The sequence below is a fragment of the Diuraphis noxia genome, unplaced genomic scaffold (assembly GCF_037042655.1).
Source record: "Diuraphis noxia isolate RWA-SAM2 unplaced genomic scaffold, SU_Dnox_SAM2 contig0005, whole genome shotgun sequence".
NCBI lineage: Eukaryota > Metazoa > Arthropoda > Insecta > Hemiptera > Aphididae > Diuraphis > Diuraphis noxia.
Window position 1 is genome coordinate 39,954,881 of NW_028301715.1, and position 14,433 is coordinate 39,969,313.

General features: G+C 32.3%; 1 protein-coding gene across 5 annotated transcripts in view; it reads right to left on the bottom strand.

The window, feature by feature from the left end:
* Positions 1 to 14,433, bottom strand: part of LOC107169554 (uncharacterized) — a 250,857-nt gene that overhangs the window by 197,194 nt on the left and 39,230 nt on the right. The window lies entirely within an intron of this gene.

The following is a 14,433-nucleotide window of genomic DNA, read 5'->3' on the forward strand; positions in this document are numbered from 1 at the left end:
CCAAAATGTTTTCTAAAAGGCTGGAGTTAATCAATACAATTAGGAATAAATAACTTCATACAGAGTATTTTACTGCTCAATATTAATTAATTATATCAATGATGATTTTCTACTAAGTACAATTTGAACAAGCTATATTATAAAAGTTGAAAACGTCTTTTTCAGGGCCAGTTTTTTTGTTGGGGATAAGGTGCCATGAAAACATGTCAGTGCCCCCCCCCTTATGTAATTACCTAATAGTTAATTCAGAAAGCTATATTTAATTTAAAACACACATCTTATAATAAATATATATTTATAACATTTTATTTTATTTTTCTATTTAAAATACAACTTTTCAAAAAAATTATAGCTATTATTGTATTTTACGATATTTAAAAACAACTTAATTTTCAAAATTTAATCGATGATTTCGTGAAAATAATATAAATAAAAGTTCAGACATTTACTTATAATCAAGTAGCACTATTGTTAGACAATTTCTATTTTTCTTACTTAAATCCGTTTGATACTACTCACCAGATTCAATTGTTTTTATTATTTAACATTATAGGTAGGTATAAGTATTATATTATCAGATAAGGAGTTGGAATCTGATTTTAAAATAATATGCATTTTAATAATCAAATTGTATCGTCTTATTTTTATTATATTATACCTACCAAAGCGCCACTATACTAATACCTACAAACCTAAATCCTGGTCACGTTTGTCACGTTATGTCAGGCCTCGAGAACGTGGTAATGGAACGCTCATCCGTTTATCGAAAACGACTATTTAATATTTATACGCACATGGTTGAAAAAAACTCCATACCAATTCTCCAAACACGAAAACGTTTTTCGAATATTTCTTAAACTATAGTCCATCCATTAGAGTGTAGTACTCACGCCGGCACGCCACACTTGCCATCATAATATATTGTGTCGTCACCACGTGTACCTTATTGCATCGAAGCGGTATATTATGCTTTTTTCACTATTCCCGTGTACCACGAATACAGCTCTCCCTCATACGTCCAATATATTATATGATATATTTTCGTATAATATGATAAAACTCCGTCGTCCTTTTTTAATACTTTGTCCTGCTGCGCGGCTCCTTAGCCTCAAATCCTTCCTTCGCGTCCTTCTGCAGTATCATCGTCCTCGTCCTACTCTTCCTCTGCCTCTGCAGCCGCGGCCCGTCCATCATAAACCCATCGTCACCGCCGCCGACCCGGCACACCCGGTCAAAGTTGAAGGGTTCTAGCCCTTTGTACGATTACAGGTCCGGAATAACAAAACGAACGAGGCGCGTATAGCCGCGGCTCATCACGTATTCCGGTCCGTCGTCGTGCGCGGGCGGCTCTCCTCACCCCGTCGTCGGGTCCGCCTCGGATGCCAGAGACGAACTGCTTTCGTCTCGACTTGTCTCTCGTCCACACACAACACCCGCACAACCGGACAGGCGTCAGGTCTCTCGCACGACACGTAATCGAGCACAATTTATACATCCATAGAAACGTATACCTATGTAGGTATATACGTGTATGTTCTACATTTATACTTATGAGCGTATACACGCACACTACACCGCGCCGGTTGTGAGCAATGTATTAACTTTGTACGATCCACACCATACATAGTTATGTACCGTTTATCGAATCAAAAGACGTTTTTGATCGTGTTGTGCAACGACAACTTGATTTTTTATGTTCCGATTATTGAACTTAATACAAAAAGTAATGAACAATTATTACAAAGTTGTTTTTTTTATTTTTTATTAATCAATATAAGGACGAAGCTACACGTTTTTAAGCATTTTTAAATAAACCAATTTTTAACCAGTTTAATATGAGGACTTTTAGGTTTTCTAAGTAAAAGATTATTCTCGCATAATTTTCCGTAATATTCATCAATATCTATTATGGATAAATTTCAAACAATACTAATTATTGAATTTTTTATTTAAATTATCGACTTCGTTGATATTTAAGATGGATAAATTTAAAATCATACATTTTGAACAATTTTTGTTAAACGATAATTATATTTTATCGCGATTCTCAAATATCATTGAAAATAATTTCAAACTTAAAATGTCTAGAACCCAACAAATTAAAAAACTGTCATTTTAATCAGCAATCAGTATTATTTAAGTCGAGTCGTATTTATGAATTCTTGGGGTTTGTATTGTCGACAAAAGTTTTGACGCTATCTGCTCCAAACGGTTCAACAGTAATTTACACGAGACTTAATTTGTTTGCTTATTTTTATCCCCCAACTATATAATAATAGTTCTTAATTGGATTTGTCAATCTTTAAAGTGGTTGACTTTGGAAAGTTTTTTTTAAATATTTTAAGACATTTAAATCTTTCATCTGTATTTATGGTAAACCATAAAAATAAAATATTTCTGTCATTTCCAAACCAGAGATTACCGAGCAACGTCAAAAGTGACTTCGGCCATTTTCTCTGATTTTAATTATTAATCAAACAAAATTCAAACCTATAGTTTGTGATAACACTGGGAAATTGTTGAAAAAATATAAATTTTTTACTTAAATTTAAATATAATACATTCATCGCTCCGCTCAGAATCTAAAATATTATTTTGTGAATGTAATTTGTCATTATAGTATTTAATCTACTAATCACATATCTGTGATTTATTTATCAAAAGGAATAAAAAAAAGTGCGTAGGTACTAATAAATAGTAAAATACTAAAATATATATTTTTAATTTATAAGAATAATGAATTTTTATACCCAAGGTTATACAGATATTTTTAATAGTTGTAAATATAATATCCGTTTACCAAATGTGGACATTAACTAGTTAAAAAGTCAACTTCTTGGAATACTTTTTGAAATTGTTGGTTGTAATGGCTATATTCATTAATTAATATATAATGCAGATACCTACATGATTTTAAAATTAAAAAAAAAAAATATAATCATCTTATACTATAATTCCTATTATCTTACTTGATAAAATAATGACAAATCCTCGTGTATGTATCTTATTAGTACCTTACTGTCCTATATTTAATTGATACTCGATACCTTAAATTGTATTCTTTGTGTGGCATATCAATAAATGTAATGTAATTATGACATGTATATATAAACCTCAGCACGGTTTATTTTACTTTGACTCAAAATAAACCTTAATCACAGGAAAATTCTCGATGTTTTACATAAATTTAGTAATTAATATGTTGGCAATGTAAATTAACCGCGTAGTCGTGCCAAAACCAGAAAACGATCTAAAAATGACAGCGCGTCAGGCCGGTTGATGTTGATGTATGTTTAGGTAGCAGAAATTATTTCGTCTCATTACCGTTTTATACGGGTGTGCCCGTGACGTGGATCCTAGCCAAAAGGCGAACAACTTCTGCACTTGAAAATTGATTTGGGTCGCACTCGTTCTAAGCGTTTCAGCCCTTCCGTTTTTCACCCCTTCACATATTATGATACGTGAGTTGCTCCTCATCTTGTTATTAAAATTAAAACAGATTTACATAATATGGGTAAATATAAATTCTTAACTGCATATGTAGGTACACTCAATATTAAAATATATATATAATATCGTCATTGGCGCAAATAGAGGGGGGGCACTTGGTGACTTCGTCCCCCTAAATTTCAGTTAAGTAACCCCAGTTCAAAAATTAGTACTAATTTTTATATTCCTATGGGGAGGAGGGCTTGAGTCCCCTCAAAAAATGTAGGCAATTTGCGCTTATAGATATCGACTATATCGTATAATAATAATATTATTACACATTAATTATTATGCTACATATTTATTTATTGTTCATGCTGTTATGAGTTTATGACTGTCAAATTATCGTTTATAACGATACAATATTAATATCAGCAGACTATTTTATAACTGAAATATTAAATACTTTTGTATTTAAATTAATATAAACAAGAAAACAACTTGATATGCTTTTATTAGAAATATCTCAAATATCAATAAAACGCCGATATTTAGAATGATAATTATAGAAATTAGGAATCATAACTTAGGAGGACATTTAATAATTAAAAATAAACGTATAGAACAAGTACAACGATTTAAATATACCTCGGAACAACAATAAATGAAGATTGGGATCATTCATTAGAAATAAAATGTAGAATTGAAAGAGCTAGGGAAGCATTTCGAAAAATGTCGAAAGTATTCAAGTGTCATGATCTGTCTTTTGCTATAAAAATCAGACTGTAAAGGTGTTATGTGATTTCTGTATTATTATATGGAGTTGAAACCTGGACATTAACAGAGTTAACATGCAAAAAAATTGAAGCCTTTGAAATGTGGTTGTATAGGCGAATGCTAAAAATTTCATGGACAGATCGAATTACTAACCAATTGGTACTGAAAAGGATGGGTAAACAGAAGAAACTGTTAACTACAATAAAAACTAGGAAACTGGAATACTTTGGACACATTTTAAGAAATAATCAACGATACAATATACTACAGCTTATATTACAAGGAAAGATAGAAGGAAAAAGAAATGTCGGAAGGAGACGTATATCTTGGCTGAAGAATATCTCCGTGACTGGTACAATACAACATGCATCTATTGATTTATTTCGGGCATCACTTGACAGGAATAGTATAGCCAATATGATATCCAACATCCGGAACGGATAGGAACTCATAGAAGAAGAAGAAGGAATCATATACCAAAAATAAATAGTAATATGTGAATGTATATTCTACGATTAGGTATCTACACTAGCAACAGAATTGAAATAAGTATCTATACCAATTACCGGCTACCGCTATAGTAATTATTATCTGAACCAATTAAACATAATACAATTTGGGTCTATAGAAAACATAATGCACAATAATTTGCATAATATGTCTTCAAAAAACGCAATATATGGATCATTAATTGATATACATGATGATACAATGTTAAAAGTATTATGTCCATATCTGAATAAAAAAAAAAAAAAGAGTTAAAAACAACAATAGGCGACACATAACCCATTATGAAGAACATTTATGCACAAATTATTATTAAGATGAAAAACCGAAAAAAAATGTATAAACTCGACGTGTTAATCCATTGAAATTCTACGGAATATGAAATCTATTACGCGCCCCCTTCCAGAAGTTTGTAACCTGTACCGCCGTCTTAATATTATATATAGGCCGCACCGTCGCCGAACGAGGTTATAAATGGATTTCTTATGTAACGCGTCTTCTACTAATGTAATTCAACCATATTGTGATGAAGATGACTAGGATGGTTAGTGTGAGCCAGTCTAATTGAACGGAGATCCTCACGACCGTTATTTATCGCGCAATCGGGCGGCGGCGGCCAATCGGTAATCAGGCTCGGGCGTGTGTGTCATGCGTGTACATATACGGGACTATGGCGAAATAGCGGGTGGGAGGAGGCGCGGGGGTAAAGGATGTGCAGGACACTGCGGACGGTGGGTTTGTTAGGCAAAGTTTAAAGGGTTCAAACTAATTACTAAGAAAAGGTCGAGGGTCCGAGAGAGGGTTGTGTTTGGCCGCCGTATTGTTTTGGCGGCGGGAAGCGGCGAATATATAAGGAGCCAGCCGCAAGACTGTGGCCCGGGCTTTCTTGGACCACGCAACGGCGAAGGAGAATGTGTGTACGTGGGTGAGTGGGTGGGTGGGTATGTGTGTGTGCGTGGACGAGAAAACGGGACGGCAGAACCCACACACACACACACACTGGCGCATATAGTGCGTACACATACGCGTATATTACTATGTAAGGAGCGCATAAAGCCGCTCCGTGTCCACCGGCGGCGGTGGCGGTGGCGAAGGGCGGGAACGGGCATTGTGTTTAACCCTCTCCCTTGAAAACAGGAGAGACCATTAAACAACCGCAACCGGGGTGGGTAGAGGGAGTAACGGCAGCAGCCACCGGCCTTCGATCAGCGAGCGCGCTGCACCGCCAAAACTATTTCGCAGCACCTTAAAAGCGTTTCGAAGCTATAGTCACTACGGTCGGACAAGGCAGAACGGGGGATTTACATGAATTTCGCCTTTGAACACATTGGATATTCAAAATATGCCTACTAAAGTATTAGTGTACATCGCGTTATTAATTAAGCGAATTAATCACAATAATGGAACGCCTTAATAATAATATATGGTGGACCAGCGCGCGCGTCTTATCCAAACTAATGACGGTCTTCCACCCTGCAGCCGCCGCCACCAGGCCAGCAGCACATAATATTATAGTCAGATCGTATATGGATGTAATGTATAACAATTCAGGCAGATCATCCGAGATCCCTTAAAACTGTTCGTTTCTACATATTACGCAATACTATATCTGATCCGATCCAGAATTATTTATAAATGGAACATCTGTCAAATAATATTATTAACCACGACTACTAATATCGTCAAATGTCTGATATAAAATACAATTATATTGGATTTCATAACCTATTACGATATTATCTCAATTCATTTGTCGAATGTGTTTTTACTAGATGCAATCAAAACAAACCTGTTTAAACATTGGTAGATTTTCTCTGTAATTAAATATGCAGATTAGTGCCCATATTGATTAAATGATTTGATGTTTATGCATCCTTTTGTCTGACAGTTATTTAATTCTTTGTTGTGCAATTTATATTTATAATCGATTAAATTTTCGCATGAAAATAAAATAATTTTTAGTAGGAAAATCGTACTCATCGTGTTTTCATGTTTAGTTCAGTAATTTATTTCTATAAATTACATGATAATATTATAGTTATTTTTGTTTTTGTTTTTTCGATCATATTATATTCATATAATTTATTATGTATATAATACATAACCTTAAAAACATCTAACTTCAACTATATTAATTCATAATAAATATTATTCATATTGTAAATATATTTATTTTTTTTATCTACACTTAACTTAAACTAAACAATTTTGTTTTGTTATCTATGCACTAATTAATGTAAGCTAATAGGTATTCTAAAATAACTACAGTTTATTTTTATATTTGAACTTACATAGTAACATAGTCTTTAATAAATTCACATATTACATTTTTTATTTAAAAATATATTTAATTGAAAACGTTTTAATTTTAGCCGGAGTAAGTTTTGAAAGAAAAATCTTATTTAGGCATTTAGGAAAAATAGACGTTTCTATATAATCTTGGTGAATAGAAACTTATAAGTAGTTGCTTTTCACCAAAATCCAGGAGATTTTATACTTTGTTTACTGGTTCATCTCATTGCTATTGAGTTATATGTGAGCATCTTCCACTTTTATCCACTACCACGCACCGTTTCCGGCAATGGGAAGGAAGAGACTCTTTGAGAGTGATTTCCTTAAGTGCTTTATCGACATCTTCATTCATATAAATTCCGTGGCCACCCCACATAATAAAATAAAAACATATATTTGAGGGGGGATAAGGATAAGAGAAAAAAAAAGCTATGGCAAATAGTTCGATTTTTTGGCCTTTTATAACGTGTCCGGTCTTGTCAGAAACATCACTAAATTATTTTTTTTTCAACCCGCAACATGTAAACGCCTATCTGAAAGCATTATGTGCCATAAACATGTTTGTTGGATTTATGGATTTCATAAGAAGCTGAATTAGACTTTCCCCTTGACTGGTTTCTTTTGTGAATAATATTGTTTTGTTATTCTTATGATGGTAGACAAATCTCAACTTTAATGTCGAGTCAACCTTTTTTCGATATTATAAATAAATAAATACATTGGGGACACACAGTTGGGTCAACAAAATAATATACAATTTGTATGGTATGTGTATGTGAGTATGTATGTATTATATATGTATCAGTTTTTTTTTAACCACGATAACAATATAATAAAATCATAAAACTGTAATAATAATATTCTCAGACTTTAGTGGTCAATAAAAATACTCAATTAAAATGTCAAGTCGGGAAAAAATAAAAAGATAAAAGTGCAGCCCCCTCCGTTGTGGTGCAATAAAAACCCTAAAGAATTACAATAGGTCAGAGGTCTGAACATATAAATATACAATATTTGATATTAACAGCAATAATAGACTAGTAGAAATTGTAGGTTAGGTATTTATCTCATAATATTGGTATACTTCTGAGCTAAAGAAAAAATTAAAGGTCAAATGTTCATTGTTTTGTATAAAATAATTATAATAATAGTCTGGAACGACGTTAATATGATGGATATACTAAAAATTATCTTAGATCAATGTTTCAATATTTGTTTCGATTTTTGCCCTAACCGTACAATAGTGAAATACTATCGCGAAGCTATGATAAACAATAAATAATCCAGCTGTAGTATTTTCTAATGTTATTTTAATATATTATTTGTTAATATTTTATATTAATTTGATAATTTACATTAGGTATATTTTATTGTATAAAAAAATAGTTGGAAAGATATTAGACAACGATATCTTTTCAATTCAATAATGATTATAATTCTGTGTTATTGTATAGTAAAGTTACTTTATTGAAAGGTATCTATTAACCGATATTCAGGAAATGTAAGTTTCAATAATTAATATTGTACGTATTATACTCTATCTATAGGATATAACTAGAAAAAATTTAAATAAAGAAAATTGAATTTTATTACAATATATAAAATTATGTTAGGTGCGATTTTATTGAAATAAATCAATTTTGTTATTTGTTTATTATTTAGTAACCATAACGTTACTTTCATAATTATTAAAAACGAATCATGTTGAAACAAATATTAATCAAGGTTAAAGATTGGGGAAAACCCCCCAATACTTAGTGGTGTTTACTGCGCGTAAAAAAATTTGACTTTGTTGTGGTAGATACCTGAAAAGGAAAAATGACCCTAAAGCCATTGCCATGAATGCGTAAACACTGCGTGCCGCCCCACACGTCTATTTAGCGCCGTTAATATGCGCGCAGGATACACGGGACTATGTAATAAATGGTCGTTCCTCTCACCCTGTCTCACTCTCCACCGGTTAGGTATCCTTTAAGGAACGAGGCATCTTAAAGACTAATTGGTTATAATTAGCCAGCGGCAAGCCCGTGTGCGTATTGTGTTGCCACGCGGAGGGATGAATAGTTGGTCCTGCTCTTTAAATCGGAAGGAGGACGTTGGAGACGGAGGGTAAAATTCACAGATGTGCCGTTATTTACGATCGGGTCACCTAACCCTTGTAATGCCAACATAACGACTTGGCCGCTATGTATTATTACTGGTTATTATTATACACATAAGGCGACCGGCGGCGGAGGGCGGCACTTCTTAGTCGGCCCGGCGGGAGATTTATGTTGGTAGCAGGTCGTCTTAAGTGCACCGTGTTCCCCCCTGATTTGTCTCTACTATACATGTGGAATGTCATTGCCTCTCTTGTATCACACTTGGTGTGTAGTCGAGGGAAGGCCAGCAATTTTAGTACACTTGGAGTCTTGGACAACGAAGACGGTGTTAAATGATTTCTAATAACTCTTGTTATAACCTAGCTGTACAACAGCTAGTCCAAATGGCGAGTGCCAAGTTAATCGCTTGCAACCAGCAACAAATATCCCATAAATACTTACTTCATTGATGTATAACACATATATATTATCCGAGTCGAAATTCGACGGTTAACTATATGTATAAACTGTTAATACGATGACGAATGGTCATTTAATGCATCATGCGTGTATGATTTACCAAATTTTTGGTGATGATTATTAATTTTTCTTAACCCTGCATATACATTGTTAAATGGCTCAATATGGCTATAATATATAAACCAGACAAATTTTTTTTACGTTTCATTCATATAATTATAAATGACTTTTTAAGAACTTTAAATACCTATACATAATAATAACTCAAAAATAAAATATTAAATACATTTTTATTTTGAAATTTTGTTAAAAATCAGTCGACATAAGATTTTTAATGTAGGTACTATTATGGCCGTTTAAAATTTAAAAAAAAAATCATGAATTGCATAATTTAATACAAATTAATGTTATAATCGGGTATTTCAACACATTAGAATGACTAATAATACATTAAAGTCATTGATTAAAGTTAAATTACATTATCGTTTATAATTTGTATCATTAAATAATGTGAGCATTTTAATCCAACGCCGTACGCGCCATTCTATGCTATAGATAGTATATTATTATATATTTAACTTTATAAAAGGTAATTTCAAAGTTGAAATAATTGCTAGGCGTGTAGGAGGAATTTAATGAAATTTACAATCCAACAGTAGTTTACACGAATTTTCTACTCCCTTTCTTAAGAAAACGAGGGTGCCTAATTATTCACAGTTATATCAGCTGCAAAATGCATATATTTCAGGATGTGAAGAGACCAACTTTCGCTCAGTCTGATTCCTTAATTACGGTACAGCCGGAAGCTCTATAGAGATTAAAACTGTTATGCACATGTTTAAAGTCGTATTTATGATCTACACTTTATTAAGCGAGTGGTAAGAAACGTGTAATACACACCAGACTCACGTAAAATGAATATAAAAAAAAACGCATTTGACAAAAATTAATATTAGCGTATAATTCACTTTAGAGTTTCCGTTTTGGATGCAATATTGAATTATTTGGATTATACCGGAACCCACTATATAGGTGACGATAAGTAACGGAATAAGGAGAACAGCTTAGGTGGCTTGGAGGCGAGGTACACCCTTGGAAGCTGCGGTTTCTTGGTCTGCCGGACTTGATAAAGGTTTTACGCCATAGTACGGTACAGCTGTACGGGTTTCCAGTGTAATCAGCATTTTGGTGACCACAAGCACCGTGGGTCCGCAACCTAACGGCTACCAGACCTCTCAAAAACGGTCTTTAATTACAAACGCGAGAACATATTAGGACGCGAAGAAGGGAGGGTGTTCGATACATTTTAGCCCATAAAGTTCGACCCATTCAAGTAGTTAGGGACCAACCCCAGCAATAGCAAAACAACAGGTTATCAAAATTAATTCTTTCGTCCATAATATTAAGAGTATGTAGCTAGGTGTCTCTCGTTTATCTGCAAATACATATAAATTGTGTTCTCTGCAAGATATTGATCATTAATTTTCATGCATAACAATCAACTCGATTGGTAAAATCAAATATTTTTTATGCGCTATAGTACTATACCTAATAATTTTCTAGGTCAACATTTTTTATAATTAGAAATAAGAAACATTAAGGGGCACATTATTATAAAGGCGCATAAAAATTTGATACTTTACTAATAATGTTTTATGATTTTTTAATTTTGAAATTGTTAACAATATTGCAGAATGCATAATAATTACAATATGTCTTAATATTGTCGTGTTAGAAGCGATTAGAATAATATTCTACTCTACAATGGACTCAGATAGAAACTCGTCACAGTGTTTAGAAAGAACGCACGTTTACACGTTCACTTTATAGTTAATGAACGATACGCGAACATTACTCATTTTTTTTTTCAAATTGAACGTGATATGATGCTGCCTACAATAGCAGACGAAATCCAAAGGTTTGCTCGGAAACACGAGACGAGGCTAGATCACTATGTCAATCCATTGGACATTCAATTATTAGGTAACTCCAAGGATATCCGACGTCTTAAGCGTCTGAAACCATACGACTTAGTTTAAGATTTTAGATTAAGGCAGGAGACACTTCATTATTGGAAGTGACTCCATCAACGTGTAATATATATATATATATTTTATGTCAAGTATGTAAAATATGTGTAATTGTCAAACATATTTGTAAAGACTTTTGGGTCGTTTAAATAATAAAGCCCCAGGGCATTTAAAAAAAAAAAAAAAAAATTGAACGTGAACGACTTTTATATGTTTAATGAATTTGAACGATTTTTAAGACGCTCAATTCATTAACTATTTAATAAATATATGTATATAATTTAAATACTTTAGAAAATGTAAATTGTGCTTTTATTTCTGGGTTGAGTCCAATATGTGTATGGGTTTTGATATTAACTGCTGATAAACTATTCATAGTAAAAAATGCAATTAATGCGTTCACTTTTTTCAAAGAACGTGAATGTGTTTCTTTGTTGATGATAGAATGTGAACGTGAACGGAATTTATTTTTTTAGTAAACGTTTCGAACACGCTGGTAATAATTATTGATGTAATCATTTAGGTAAATATTTGTTTCTCGAATGGTTAATATCATGTTTGTGTTTATAATATCATTATGTTTATTTTCCAAACTACGCCAATGAATATCAATTTGAGCGTACAGAATCTGATAAATTATTGACTCCGTAGGCGACACAATGATATAAAAAAAAAACTCCCTTCTCTATTGGTCTGTATTGCAGTTTGGGTTTTATTGATATGCTTGGCCTTTGTCATTTGTTACGTTCCTTTTTTTTTATTTTGTTCTGGTTTCCGTTTTCCCATCACATCGTCCTCCAAAACTCTACAGCCGGTTAGATAAATCCGATTTTTATAGAGATTACAAAACATTTAACCTGTTTTTCTACGAGCAGACTTATTTCCCGGACAACGCCATAAATTTCACGGTCGGCTTCTCGCCCATTTGAAAGACGCGTATTGGGGCGCGGAATCCCGCGACAGATCCGTCCAATTCCGGTAGGGCGAAAAAATAAAATAAACGCTTCGGGTGAATTCACAAAATGAATGCAAACAGAGAAAGTTTAAAAATTATTAGAAAAATCACTCCGTCTCAAGACTTTTACAGTTATTCACAATTCACATAAAACAAATTATATAAACACGGGAAAAATGTTATAGAATTTTTCACAGAATAATTTCATTAGTATTATTAGAAGGAATTATTTTAAATTTACTATGAAATGTGCATAAATAGTTCATGCTAAAAAAATATAAGTTCATATTTTTTGATAGTCATACATATTTGACAATATATAGTCAATATAACAAAAATAAGAATTATTTTACAAACAATAATCTAGATTTCGATTCAAATGATCGTTATCAGTTTTAAAAAGTTTTAATCCAACAGTTTTCAATTTTCAATTTTTTTTTTTTTAAATGCATAAGAATGAAAATATTTTTTGGCCACTGTATACAATCGTTTTTATAATTTTATTACTATTCATTTAAATATTCAATTTTAAAATCCATCAACGCTATATTTAATTACCGACAAAATTTGTATTTTATATACTTTAAAACTTTACCACGAACTCAAAATTGAGGTATTCTAAGTCTTAAAAGTAAAAATTATATTAATATTTATAAACGATATGAGCTATCAGCTATCCCATACATATAATATATTCATTAAATTTTGGTCAATTTCAAATTTTAATAGAAAAATTTCGGATTTTCCATTTCCTACTTGTTGTTCATTTCATCAGTCTTTTTTTTTTAAATAGTCAATTAATCATGTTTCCCAATAAATTAAATCCCAGTTCACGGTAAAATCTAATATCTAATTATAAGTTCAAGAGAGACAAATGGTAGGCGTTTTTTTTTTTACTTCAAAACCGAAATCAGTATCTTCTTTATACTGTTTTTATATATACAGCCTTAAATGTGCCTCCAAACAGAATGTGAAAGTATAATCGACATTGGCCAATTTTTAAATTACTAAATTGGTTTTTTGGAACATTCATGATAACAATTTCAAAATATTACATGAGAGATTTTAGTTTTGCAATTTATTACTGTTATCTTACCAAATTCCCTTAAACTTTCCATATTGTGCTATCTTTGCTTCGATGTTGGGAGTATCGGGAACAGTGGCGGCGCTAGGCGTGGGCAGTGTGGGCCATTGCCCACGGCCTTGCATTTCAAAGGGCCTCGCGTTCTAAAGGGCTTTATAATTAACCATAGAGAAATATGGGAGAAGTATCTATACAAAAATGATTGTATCTAAAAAAAAAGGATCTCTTTGAGTTTACTTCGCCCACATATAAATTTTACGGGAAAATGAATATATGAAATTGTGGTTGAATTACTTAGTATGGAAAATTTAAATGCATTAGAGCTGAATACGTACATTAACTTTTAATTTTTTGTTTTTGACACATTTCCATAAGATAGTTTATTCGTAAATTTTACTTTCAAAACGGTTTGAAACCCACTTCACTCATGACCATAATATTTTTTCTCATTTATTTTTTATAAAATCTATAGGAAAATTATGTCTGAATTAAATATTTGATATTTATATAAAAATAAACAGTAGACTGCACAAACTAACACAATCAACTGAAATATATTTACAGGAAAAGTACAGTTGGATTTCAGATGAACGACACGCGATAATTGATTATTGCATTATAATCCTACATTATGAGACTTATTTTTGTACATATTTAGTACCTACGACCTATCTATATGTCTTTATCGAGACAAAAGAGTCTGTGACTTAGGTCAAGTACCTAAAGTACCTAAGTAGGTACTAAATACTGGTTTAGTAACCAGTCATACCTACAAATAATTTATGACGTGGCCAATAA